At 39.7% G+C, this 13,823-nt stretch overlaps 1 protein-coding gene across 10 annotated transcripts in view; it reads right to left on the bottom strand.

The window, feature by feature from the left end:
• Positions 1-13,823, bottom strand: part of ROBO2 (roundabout guidance receptor 2) — a 1,949,228-nt gene that overhangs the window by 991,736 nt on the left and 943,669 nt on the right. The window lies entirely within an intron of this gene.

Below are 13,823 nucleotides of genomic sequence, written 5' to 3' on the forward strand. Positions count from 1 at the left end.
TTACCTTGACCACATCTACTGGCAACACATTCCACAGCTTTATAGTGTGCGGAATGAAAAATACTTATGATTAGTTTTAATTCTGCTACTTGCTAGTTTCATGGACTGATCCATAGTCCTACTGATATTTGAAAGGGTATTATAAATAAAACAAGAATGAGAGAGCACAACAGTTTCTTCTTTAAAGCAAAGATCATTGACCTCCATATTGGCTGTGGTTTCACCCAAAGATGGACTGGAAAAAATACATGCTGTGATTTACAGCATTGCACTATGCATATATTCTTCTATCCAACAAGCAGTTTTCTTTGGAAGAAAAATCAATTTTACTATTTATTTTTTTGTGTTTCTAAATTGTCCTATAGTCTACCATAAGTCTGTAAAAAGAGAGATGGCATACAATTAAAGGCCCCAGCAGGGAATCATGACTGAGAAAATGCATCCAAATAAGTTCAATAAAGCAAAATAATTTTATTTCATCAAACGCATCATTCCGATCATGAAATATTGAGGTAGAAATATTAATATAGCTACGTCCCTCGACACAGATGTGTTTTACACGTAGTTCTGCATTGGGAGGGACAGGACACTTTTAATTGTAAATACTGGAGCTTAAAGAACACTTCAGCAGAACAGAATGATACTGTGGTCCACTATGAAAGAGCAACAGTATAGAGATATTTCTTTGCACTGGTAATGCAAAAAGCAAGATAGAAAAATTTTACAAATCTTCAAACATATAAAGAGAGAAAGAGAGAGAGAGCATTCACACATGCCAAAACAAATAAAAAAAACTACCTCAGGAAACTGAAAGGCCTCAATATATAACTAATTCCCAGTGCTAAGTAACATTTTCCTTAAAAATTTTAATAAAATAAAAAGTGATGCATATGAAAGGATAAATTACATATTTAGATGTCTTTTTTGGGACTATTTTCATATTTCCAGTTACTTGTTTAGGGCTCTGCTAAAACTCGCTCTGCTCTATAGTTGAGACATTACTGATTTGCTGCTTCTGGGACATCTGCAGCCCTTTTCAACATGGCTTCCTCAGCCTGTCATTTCCTCTTGGAATTACAGAATGTCCTTGATCATATGACTCTCAGAGCCAATGTAGCACAGGGGAGGATTTGACCAATAGGAAAGCAGAGAGGATAAAGACTTGAAATTTGTTTGGGTTTTTGGGAGTGCAATGAGAGAGAGAATAAGACAGCAGAAGTGCTGCCTGCAACTCTGCCCTTTAGGCCTGTTGTCCCCTGCAGGGATTTACACAGCAAGTATCCCAGTTTGACTGGGCAGTAGATTAGTGGACTCGGAAGAGACTAATTGTAATTCACTAGGAGTTACAGTGACAATTCTCTGCTTAACCTGTGGTATTGCTGTTGTGGAAGAGAGATGATGCCCAGCCTCCGTTATCTGTGACTGGGATGATGTTCACAGAGGAGAAAGGTCCCACGTACAGAGTGGTTCTTTGGGGGAACATGAATAACCATTGTCATATACCAGCAGGGGAAGAGTTCTGTACCTGGCCTTTGCATAAAGCAGGGAGCCATTAGACTATACTCCAGTAAGAACATAAGAACATAAGAAATTGCCATGCTGGGTCAGACCAAGGGTCCATCAAGCCCAGCATCCTGTTTCCAACAGAGGCCAAACCAGGCCACAAGAACCTGGAAATTACCCAAACACTAAGAATACCCCATGCTACTGATGCAATTAATAGCAGTGACTACTATTAAACTTGATTAATAGCAGTTAATGGACTTCTCCTCCAAGAACTTCTCCAGACCTTTTTTAAACCCAGCTACACTAACCACATCCTCTGGCAACAAATTCCAGAGCTTAATTGTGCATTGAGTGAAAAATAATTTTCTCTGATTAGTCTTAAATGTGCTACTTGCTAACTTCATAGAATGCCCCCTAGTCCTTCTATTATTTGAAAGTGTAAATAACCGAATCACATCTACTCGTTCAAGACCTCTCATGATCTTAAAGACCTCTATCATATCCCCCCTCAGCCGTCTCTTCTCCAAGCTGAACAGCCCTAACCTCTTTAGTCTTTCCTCATAGGGGAGTTGTTCCATCCCCTTTATCATTTTGGTTGCCCTTCGCTTTACCTTCTCCATCGCAACTATATCTTTTTTGAGATGCAGTGACCAGAATTGTACACAGAATTCAAGGTGCGGTCTCACCAAGGAGCGATACAGAGGCATTATGACATTTTCCGTTTTATTAACCATTCCCTTCCTAATAATTCCTAACATTCTGTTTGCTTTTTTGACTGCTGCAGCACACTGAACCGACGAGTTTATCTATCACCATATTAAAAGCATAATTACTCATCTTTATCAGCCTGTGGATTGCAGTTAAACCCAAGTTCTTCATTGTTTCTAATTTTAACCCATGAATCCCAACTTTCTCCAGGGCAGGAGCAGCATCTGTTCACATGCTTCATTACTGCCTGTTGCTCTTGGAGGGAGAGAAAGCACATCACTTTGCTGCCTGTCCACAAGGGTTAAGGGACTAACTATACAAAGCACATAAATTGCTTTCTAACAGCCTGGAGAAATTGTGTATCTTTATGCATATATATATATATGTACATGTCTGGCAGTGGCAACTGATTAAAATTACTGGTAATACTACTGGTGCTCTTTTTGACTGATACAGCACTTCTGATGCTGGTAAATATAGATAGATAGATAGATAGATAGATAGACAGACAGACAGACAGACAGACAGATATACTCTTAAATTGGTTGAAGATTTTGTGCCAACTCCTGTAATTTTTAGATTTGTAATACTCGATGACTGCCCACATATTTTAATGGTATGATATTACTAGGTCCAGTTTTTAGTGTAAATATAAAACATGGAGTGCTCACTAATATAAAAAGCATTCAAGGCTTTCATACCAGTAGATTTAAAGTTATTGTTTATTGATGCAGGGCAGCGTATCACTGGAAACTAATTTAATCATGCATCTAAATTCATATGTTAATGATTAACGCTTTATGTGCACTTTTTTTTATCGCAGCCCTGAATCTTGACATAATATAAGCTGCACTGTTTTATCTTGTTCATTGACTCACAGGATGGGTAGACTACCAGAAAACTTACGTGTAGGGACAGCTCCTCTCAGAAATCTTCACGGAGGGTGAATTCATCATTACACAGACCATACTTCTGGGTTTGGCTATACTTGGTAAGCAGAGGACAGCTTGGTTGTATAATACAGATGAAAATGCATAATTCAAGATGTTATTTTTATCCTAATTTCCTAAAGGGAAGTTGACCTGTTCATCCAAGTTCATTCAAATTCCTGCCACAAGAACCTGTGACTATGATCACATTTTTTCATCTGCTCTCAATGCCCCCAAGCACTAGACTGCCTTTGCTTGTTTTTATTTCTTATAGGGAAACATACCGGTTCAGTTTAGTTCAGAGCACATTGTGATATCCATGAGCATTTTCTAAATGCCCTATCATTGGTTGATATCTAAAATATTTAAAGCTGCCTGTCACAGGTTATGCCCGTGGTCACCAACTGACTCCCCGACTCCCTTTCTCACCTGGTTTCTTTCAGGGAAAAGCAACCTTCAATGTCTAATCATGTATTTATTACCCAGAATTTCACTTGGAGAGGGCCCTCCCTCTAAAGAAATTTCCCTGGGGTAAATATGTATTTACCTAGATAAAATGGTCCGAGAACCACCCTCCTCAAACATGGCTTCCACAATGCACGGAACAAAGTAATGGAAAACGTTTGTTTAGGGCAGGAAAACTTTATGTGAAAATTTAACTTTCCTAAACACATGCGTTATTTTGCCTCCCCAGCTGGCACAGACAGCAAGGTGCAAAGCATGTAGATGCTTTTAATGAACACAATCCGGGCTCGCTGATACGGGTACTTCCTGTTTGAAAAACTCCTAACCATGTGCATATTTCTGCACCAATGAATGAAAGTAGGAATCAAACATTCATACATCTCCTGGTTAAACCAAATGAAAAGTAACACTGGGGTTCTTCAGTTAATGAACTAAGCATGTGTCACAAATTAAAATAATGTTTTAATATCTTGGAAAGAGCTGTGGACATTTAGTAACGCTATAGAACTGATAAGTATAAGGTATAATGTATGACTGTGGTTCATAGAGATGTGAATCGTGTGCCCGATCGTCTTAACGATCAGGTTCGGATGGTGGGAGGGAAAAATCGGATCGTTAGAGATTGTGAATTGGAATCGTTCCGATTCCAATTCACAATCGCCTTTGCCCTTAACTTGTCACAGGGAGCGACCGTAGCTCCCTGTGACAAGTTAAGGGCAAAGGCGATCGGCGCCATTTTGAAACCTCCAGCTCCGGCACCGGCACGATTGAAGGGATGGCTCCTGGACCCCCCGCTAGACCACCAGGTACATCTAAAAGGTTTTTGGGGGGGTCGGGAGGGTGGGAGAAGCAAAGGGGTAATTTGAAAAGGGTCGGGGTGGGGGTTTTTTTTCGGGCCATCGGCGCCTTTTTATCAGTGGTAGCCAAAATGGCGCCGGTGGCCCAAGAGCGGGAGATCGCGCCGGGGACCCCCCCCACTGGACCACCAGGTAATTTAACATTTTGGGGGGGGTTCGGGAGGGTGGGGGAGTGTAAGGAATTTGTTTTAAAAGGTCGGGGTGGGTTTAGAGGTTGTGTTGGTGTGCCGGTTTTCCCACCTCCCCCAAATAATTCCCGTGCCCTATTTAACGATCCCATATAAATGCTCCTGACGATAAATCGTGGGCATTTGTATTGTATCGTGTACTCTAACGTTTAGAACGATTTTAAAATTATCGGACGATAATTTTAATCGTTCAAAAACGATTCACATCCCTAGTGGTTCATGCACTCTAAAGAAGATGAGGGAAGAGGGATGGTAGGGTGGAATCACTTAACATGTTACTATTATTCTCATGGATTTTTTAAAATTATTATTTTAGATTCACTCACTTTGCCAAATCCAAGCTCAAGGCGAGTTACAAATTCAGGTACATTTGGTAGGTCCTTGCCCAAAAGGACTTATAATCTACGTACCTGATTTACTATTTATTTATTTCCAGACTTTTTTATACTGCATATACAGAAAAAACATCAGAGTGGTTTACAACTTACATACAATCCAGAATTAAAATCACAATACAATTCAGAAAAAAAAACAACTAAATAGAACAACCAGACCTATTATATTTTTGGGAAGAGCCATGTCTTTACTTTCTTCCTAAATAACAAATAATTAGTTCCCAACCTAATATCCAATGTTGCTGAGTTCCAAAGTGTAGGCCCACACACTGAAAACATCCTATTTTGAAACATCACCTTTTAAATCTCATTTACCCTAGGCACTACAAACAGAGTAATATTTGCAGATCGTAAATTATGATTTGGGACATGCTTCCTCACTTCTCTGTGTAAATAATTAGTTCCCTCATCCTGAGCTACCTTATACATTAGAGTCATGATCTTAAATTTTACCCTTTCACTAATGGGAGGCCAGTATGATTCATTTAGGAGTGGTCTGGCCTCTTGGGCAAGCAAAATCCAGTCTTGCTGGGAAAAAATGCTTAGTGTATGAGGCAAGAGACTGAGAATTGACTTGCCCATTGTCAGAAGCAAGCATTAATGGGAAATGAGACTTGAACCCTGGCTTCCCTGTTTCTCAGCTTTTCTACTCTAACCACAGCTACTCCTCCACCCCAGACATCTATGACACACAAAAAGAGAAAGCTTCAGAGGAAATGCTTAATTACTGGAAGGATTTATCACTCTGTCACAACCTTTCTGTTGTGGCACAGTAATAGTTCAATTATGAGTTCCTGCAGCAGTTCTAAGAAGGCTAGGAAGCTTCTTCTGATTTCTCTATACTATAAACACTGTCTCAAGGAATAGCTTAATGACATTAAGGGTTTCAGGTTATTAAAATGCTGAGTCTACATTAGTCTTTTTGCTGGAGTTTTAAACTATGGAAAGATTGACCTATATGATGCATAAAAAATAGTACAACTAGAATATATGTATTTATTTATTCAGCCATTTTACATACCATCGTTCCAAATGAAGATCACAACGGTTTACATCATGACAAATACATTACATTCATTTGATGTGTTCATATAACATACATTTCAGTGAAACATACATACATACATACATTGACTAAGGTGATCAGGGGTGGAAAGATATACATGGATGAGGCAGAAGGAATGAAGTAGCACTTTTAACACATGGTGGCGGAGGAATTTAAAGTTGGGGGTAGAGAGAAGATGTGTCAAATATATTTAATTATGTAGGGTTGGAAAGTACAATGGCAATGAGATTTTTAGTTAGGTTCTTAATGAATATAATGAATATAATATAGAATGGTGCATTTCCTACATGCTAAGTTAGCAATTTTAGATGTTTGTACATTTCCTCAACATCCATGTAGGAAACAGATATAAAAGGAATGCATTGTTAGAATTTACAGTGTCAGTCGTATAAAACATTCAGGAATATTTGAAACTGTGCCATTAAAATCTATGGACAATGTTATGAATGTCCTCTCAATTTCCTAAAGAGACTCTTTAATTTGCAGACAGGATGTCCAGCCCTTTTTAATCCAATCATGAAGATGTACTTCTGACTTTTGAAAGTGTTTTTTTAATATTTAAAGATAATTGAATTATGAATGTTTCTGAAAGATGCACTAATGGACAGCACCTAAAGTTGATGCCTGGATGACTGGCACTAGTACTCACAAGTTTCAAATGTGCTAATTAAGCCTCAATTTGTATAGGACTATTCTCAAATTTCAGCATGACTGTCGACTGTTGCCATATTTTAAAGTGCTGGAAATATATTTAAATATTTTAGAGCTACTAAAGCTAGTACAATCTGTATTATAGTAATGTTTCTCACAAAAATAGGTAGACTGGTTAAATAGATTAAAAAAAGATCACATAGAATGTCTGAATAAATTGTTTCTTACAGTTTATAGCTATAAAATAAAATGTTGCCAGATATATTCTAAAAATATGGACACACCAACTTCACCAACTTTTGATATGCAGTACTGTTCAGGTTTATATGTAGAATATATTTTGTATTCTGTTAGAATTCCTTGTTACAAGTCACAGCTGACCAGATCATTCCTATGTATTTTCAACAACAAAGGCAGTCTAGAGTTCTTATCAACCTCGATAAACCCAGGGTCGGATTTAAGGTTATGGCGTCCATAGCTAGAGTACCATCATGGCAGAAGCAGACTCCTCTATGGCCTGGATATTTTGTGCGTTCAAAATGTGGCACTCTAGGCAGTTGGCTATGTTGTCTATGACTAAATCCTGGCCTGGATACAGCTAAATTTGTGATTTGGAGCATCCTGCAAAAATATATCTATAAATTTCAGCGAATAAAAATAATCATATTCTCTGTTTAAAAAACATGGCTCAAAGGCCTTGAATGTCTAGGGAAAGTTAATAGAAAATAAAACCAAAAAGAATGCAAACATTTATCTTGTAAGTTATATCCCTGTACACATACAGTACATTTTTGGATAAAATACAGAGTGCTAAGGAACAACTGGAAGGGGAAGCAGATGGGCAACTTTCCAGTCCACATGGATTCTAAAGGAGATGTGAGACACAACACACATTAAGGATCCTTTTACTATTCTTGCATATTCATTCTTTCTCTGATCCCCAAGTGAATGTATTATGCCTTCAGTTCTTTAAAGATAAGCGTCTTGGAATTACCCAAGCATTTCTTAATCCTCTTGGCTTATAGAACCTTATGCACATCACAGAGACCTTCTGGGCATTACACAAAGCTAACTTTAAAAAAAATCTAAACCAAACTACCAACTGAGGTCAGTCATCTGACAGTGTTGTACAATAGCCAAAAATTAATCAAGATCACTTACATTTTTTATGTTCCAATTTTTTTCCTGGGAGTTGTATGTGACCTTTTGACAGCCCCCAGGGTTCCCTCCCCCCTTCCTATCACAAGTGAATAGTTGCCACTTCTTTTATGCCTGAGCAACCTGAAAGAAGAGACCTAGTAACTGCACGCCACCTCCAAGACCTTTGTCTGTATAGGGGGTAATTTTCAAAAGAAGTTACATGCGTAAATGTAACTACTATTGTAGCAATTTTCAAAAGCCATTTACTCAAACAAAGTACACTTATGTGAGTAAATCCTATAGACAAGTCAATGGCATATATTGTAGCAATTTTCAAAAACCCACTTACTCAAGTAAAGTGAATTTACTCCAGTAAACCTGGTTTTTACTCGAGTAAATGCTTTTTAAAATCAGGCCCATAGTGAATAGCAAAAATGAATAGTCATGCATATCAAGTCAGATTTCTAGGTGAACTAGTAAAGGTTTGTTTGAACTAGTAGAGGTATCAGCGAACAGATGTTTTCAACTATGCACATAACTAACAGTAAGTATTTTCCTAACAGTTTATGCACACATTCTAAAATATACCTGTCTCCACGTTTAATTCTGAGTTACTGTGCACACATTGTTACAATTATTTAATATATAAAATATATTCATGCATTTTTTTTAAATGGGAAGAGTAGTGTATGCGCATTACAAACATACACGCATATATTTGAGGCAGAAATACACACTTATTTTAAAAACTGTACAGTTCCCAAAAATGTTTATAAAATACTTGCATAAATCTCCATGAGGCCACTTACACATGCAGCTTGTACACCGTGGACTGTTTTAAAAGTTGGGTTCTAAATGTTTGCCATTGCCTTTTTTGTACATCACTTTGAGTAGGTTTTACAGAAGCAATTTTTAAATGCAATAATTAAATATGAATAATTCCATTCTCCAGGTCAGACCTCCTTCTGTTTCCTTTTATGAACTTGATGAACGAATAGCCTTGTGGTTAGAACAACAAGCTGTGAACCAGGTAAGCCAGTCTTCAAATGCCACTGTCTCTCCTTATGACCTTGGACAAGACACTTTGCCCTCCATTGCCTCAGGTACAAATTTAGGGCTTCGTTTACAAAAACTACAGTATTTTTCTTGGAGGCAAACTACCGCTGGGAAAATACTGCTGCTTTACTACCCCCCTCCTCAAATTCATTTTGATGGCAGCCCTAGTATTGTAGAGGTCTAGGAGGCAACGTTTGTCAAAAGGGAGCGGATGGGCATGAATTATGCACCTGAGGATTTAAAAAGTTTTTTTTTTTCCATTACAAATTTTGCCACCTCCAGGGGCAGTGGAAGGATGGGACAGAAGTTCTATGGAAACCCCCTGGATCTTTTCAACACTTAAGGGATGTAAATTCAGGCCAAATGGCCCCTTTAAGGCATGACCCTGGGAGCACTGGGAAATGCATTATCATCCTGATGCTCCCTGGGGAAGTTAGCTACTACTCTTGCATTGTAGCTGATTTTAAATCAAATATCACACCTTGCTATTTTTGAGGCAAGCTGCATTTTTTATTTGCATTAATTAGGATAGTATGAGCTGATTAGCATTCATTGGCATGCAAATCATATCATTAGCATATTCATGGTCCCAGGGCAAAGTAATGTGTATTTTAAATATAGCACGTTTTCTGCGTTAGGCCATTGATCACGCGATAAATGATCTAATGTGGATTTGTAAAGGAGATCCTTACATTGTAGGCCCTCTGGACATTGGGAAATACTTACAGTACCTGGATAGAATCCATTCTGAAGTATAAAAAAAGACAGAATATAAATTAAAAAGAATATGTGCTGTACTAGCAGTCTCACTTTGAAAAGACAGGTTTATCAATCAGAATGGATCATTTCCAGGTGCTGATTAATTTTATCCTAAGTAGGATTTTGAGTTAAATGATTGTTACTGGACATTAGTACTACACAACACTTAATAAAGTTTATTTCTGCTCTTGCATGGTGTCTTATCAACTTGGTAAATTGTGCTAGTTTACAGGAACCAAATAAATAAAAGACAATAGAAACATAGAAACATTGAAATGACGGCAGAAAAGGACCAAACAATCCATCCATTCTGCCCAGCAAGCTTATGGTAGCATTTGCTGCCATACAGGTCACCCCATACTTGGTTTCCCAGACCATCAAAGTCAGGGCCCTTGTTGGTTGCTGTCGAGCCAATTCCCCTTTACCTCTTGCCATTGAAGCATAAAGCAAAATTGGAGTTGCATCTAAAGTATCAGGCTTATTGGTTGAGGATAGTAACAGCCGCATCAACAAGTTACCCCCATGCTTGTTTTCCCAGACATAAAATTCAATGTCCTTATTGGTTGCCGACTGAATCCAATTCCACTTTTCCTCCTGCCATTAAAGCAGAGAATAATAATGGAGATGCATCAACAAAATGATAAAAGGAATGAAACAATTCCCCTATGAAGAAAGGCTAAAGAGGTTAGGACTCTCCAGCATGGAGAAGATACGTCTGAGGGGAGATATGATAGAGGTCTAAATAATAATGGGGCAGATTTTCAAAGGGTTAACCGCGTAACCCGGAAAACCTGCTCCTGCGCGCGCCGAGCCTATTTTGCATAGGCTCGGTAGCACGCACACAAACTCCGGGACGCACGTATGTCCCAGGGCTTTGAAAAAGAGGCGGGAAGGGGGCAGGAAGGGGGCGTGATGCTGGTCCGGGGGCGGGACTGAGGCCTCCGGCACAGCGGCTGTGCTGGGGGATGGCATGCTGGCAGCCGGCCGGTGCGCGCAAGATACACCTGCCAGAGGCAGGCGTAAATAATTGAAACAAGGTGGGGGGAGCGGAAGAAAAGTTCCTTCTGAGGCCTCTCCGATTTCAGAGTGGCCTTGGAGGGATTGGGTAAAGCCATCGGGGCTCCCCTAGGGCTCGGCATGCACAATGTGCACGAGTGTGCACCCCCTTGTGCATGCCGACCCCGGATTTTATATGCTCGCGGCAGCGTGCACATGTTATAAAATTGGGTGTACATTTGTGTGCGCCAGGTAGCGTGCACAAATGTACCCCACACGCGCAGATTTTAAAATCTGCCTCAATGAGTGGAATGGAACGAGTAAAAGTTAATCAGTTGTTTACTCTTTCAAAAAGTACAAAGACCAGGGGACATACAATGAAGTTACTGGGTAATACATTTAAAACTAATAAGAGAATTTTTTTTTTTTACTCAACGTATTTAAGTTTTGGAATTCGTTGCCAGAGGACATGGTGAAACCTATTAGTATAGCAGCATTTATGAAAGGTTTGGACAAGTTCCTGGAGGAAAAGTCCATTAACAATTATTAAGATGGAGTTGCAGAAATCCAGTTTATTCTTGTGATAAGCAGCTTGGAATCTATTGACCCCTTGGGATCCTGCCAGGTACTTGTGACCTGGCTTGGCCACTATTGGAAACAAGATACTGGGCTTCATGGACCTTTGAACTGACCCAGTATGGCAAGCCTTATGTTATATACGTTCTTATAATAAAGACAATTTTTAAAGCAAAGTAAACTAGCTGCATTAGAATGGATTAATACCTAAAAATTCCCCCTTTTCTCTATCAAGACCCAGGCTTCGATAGCATGTGAACTTTTAGCGGGATTGTGAGAACACATTCCCAGAGGTGTGATTAGGAGAGGGAAATAGTGCACGTACATATTTTCCAAAGTAATGCACTATTTTACCTCCTCAGACGTCTGCACAAAATAGCAGGTGCAAAGCATACAAGCACCTTTCGTATGTGTACTTTATGTTAAATTTCAAGGAGACCACCCAGAGTGGCTTATCTTTGAAAATGCTAAAAGCACCCATGTGCTTTCTATCAGTGAGATTTACTCAGCATTTTTCTCATAGACACAAAATGGGAGAAAAGCCTTAGTAAATCAGGCCGTAAGTGAGCAATTTGAAAATTTGCATCTTATCTTATTGAAAAATTCTAAAAGTGAAAGATTAGTAATCTGTGAGGCAATACATTGTATTAATATTGGAAGTAAGCATGCTGAAGTTGCAACATTTCTATTTATTCTGTATACCATTCACCGGTTGCTCTGGAGTTTATATAATGTTGAAGAGGTGCCAAATGCTTCTGCTCTTGGCAGCACTCTATAGCAGCCTTTGTAAATTAGAAAAAGGGAAGGAAAATGATGATCAGATATAATCTTGTTTTCTTTGCATCTCCAAGATGGGAAAAGAAACAAAATGGCAAAGAATTTCTCTTAAAAGATTTCTAAGGTTGAATGCAACATGGTTAGGCATGAATGCCATGAGTCTGAGAAATTTAGGTGGCCAAGTCGAACAAAAAAAGACAAGCCTGCAGATATTACTTTGATCACCTCTACTCACAAGTAGGGCAAACCTGCTATTTATGTGTTTATGTAAGGAGGGAGGCCAATTCAGAAATGATCATCCAATATAATAGATAGTCCCCAAAATAGAGAAATAGAGGGATAATCTGGCATAATCTGAGGTTATTGTAAATTGCTACCAATTCTTGCATTATTTTTATTTATTTATTTATTTAACATTTTTCTATACCGGCATTCGTAGGACACATCATGTCGGTTTACAAGTAACTAGGAAAGGAAATTACAATGAACGGGGAAGGGGGCTAGCAGGATAATGTATAAAAGTACAGGTGAGGAGAGTCAACGAGCAGAGTTACAAATTTTGCATTCATGCTAGGGTTAGATATGCAAGTGAAATATATACAATGCTAAGGGGGCATGTGCACTTAAGAACTTAGCATATAGAACTTATTTACAGTATGAAGGAGGCAAGTGCACGTATGTACAGATAAATGCTGGTGCAGGGGGGAGGAAGAGAGGGAGGGAGCGGGAAGGGAGAGGAGAAAGGGAAAAGGAGCAGGGGGGTGTGGAGGGAAGAAACAGTGGTACAATTGAGCCAGGGTATTTTCAGGGAGAGCTTGCTACGGGGTGAAGAGGGCGGGGTAGGCGGAGGATGAGGGGGGCTAGGGGAGGGAGGAGGGGGTGCAGGGAAGGTATAGGGGAGGTCAGGGAGAAGGTAGGTAGGCTGAGCGGGAGCTGAGGAGGTTCGAGGAGGGAAAGGACTAGGTTTGAGAGGAATTGGGGTATGCCTGTTTGAAGAGCCATGTCTTGATTCCTTTTTTAAAATGGCTCAGGGACGGTTCTAGGCGGAGTTTGGCGGGGAGGGAATTCCAGAGGGTGGGGCCCGCAATGGTGAAGGCTCTATCCCTGGTGGTGGTAAGGTGTCCAATTTTAAGTGACAGGGTTTGGAGAGTGCCAGCAAGGGAGTTTCTAGTGGGGCGATTAGCTTGACGGAATTGTGGCATATCTTCAAGCCAGGGTGAGTTGTTATTGTAAAGTGTGTTATGGAGGATGGTAAGTGTTTTGTATTGGGAACGGAAGGTGATGGGGAGCCAGTGGAGGTCTTGGAGTATGGGAGTGATATGGTCAGTTTTTCTGGTGTTTGTTAGGATTCTTGCCATGGAATTTTGAAGGATTTGAAGGGGTTTAATGGTGGAGGCTGGGAGGCCTAGGAGAAGGGAGTTGCAATAGTCGAGTTTGGATAGTATAGTGGTTTGCATAACAGTGCGGAAGTCGTGGGCGTGGAGAAGGGGCTTCAGTTTTTTGAGGACTTGAAGTTTATAGAAGCCCCCTTTTAGAAGTGATTTAATGTGAGGTTTGAAGCTTAGCTGGTTGTCTAGGGAGACACCTAAATCTGACACTGGGTGGCAGTGTGTAGTTTTGTGAGGCATTTTGGATCATTTGGTGGATCGAGTCGATTGGTTGATTTGCTAGGATGAGGATTTCAGTTTTAGAGGCGTTGAGTGCTAGATGTAGATTGGAGAGGAGAGAATTGATGGATGTCAGACATGTTTCCC

This window comes from Rhinatrema bivittatum, chromosome 15, assembly GCF_901001135.1.
Source record: "Rhinatrema bivittatum chromosome 15, aRhiBiv1.1, whole genome shotgun sequence".
In the NCBI taxonomy this organism is placed as follows: domain Eukaryota; kingdom Metazoa; phylum Chordata; class Amphibia; order Gymnophiona; family Rhinatrematidae; genus Rhinatrema; species Rhinatrema bivittatum.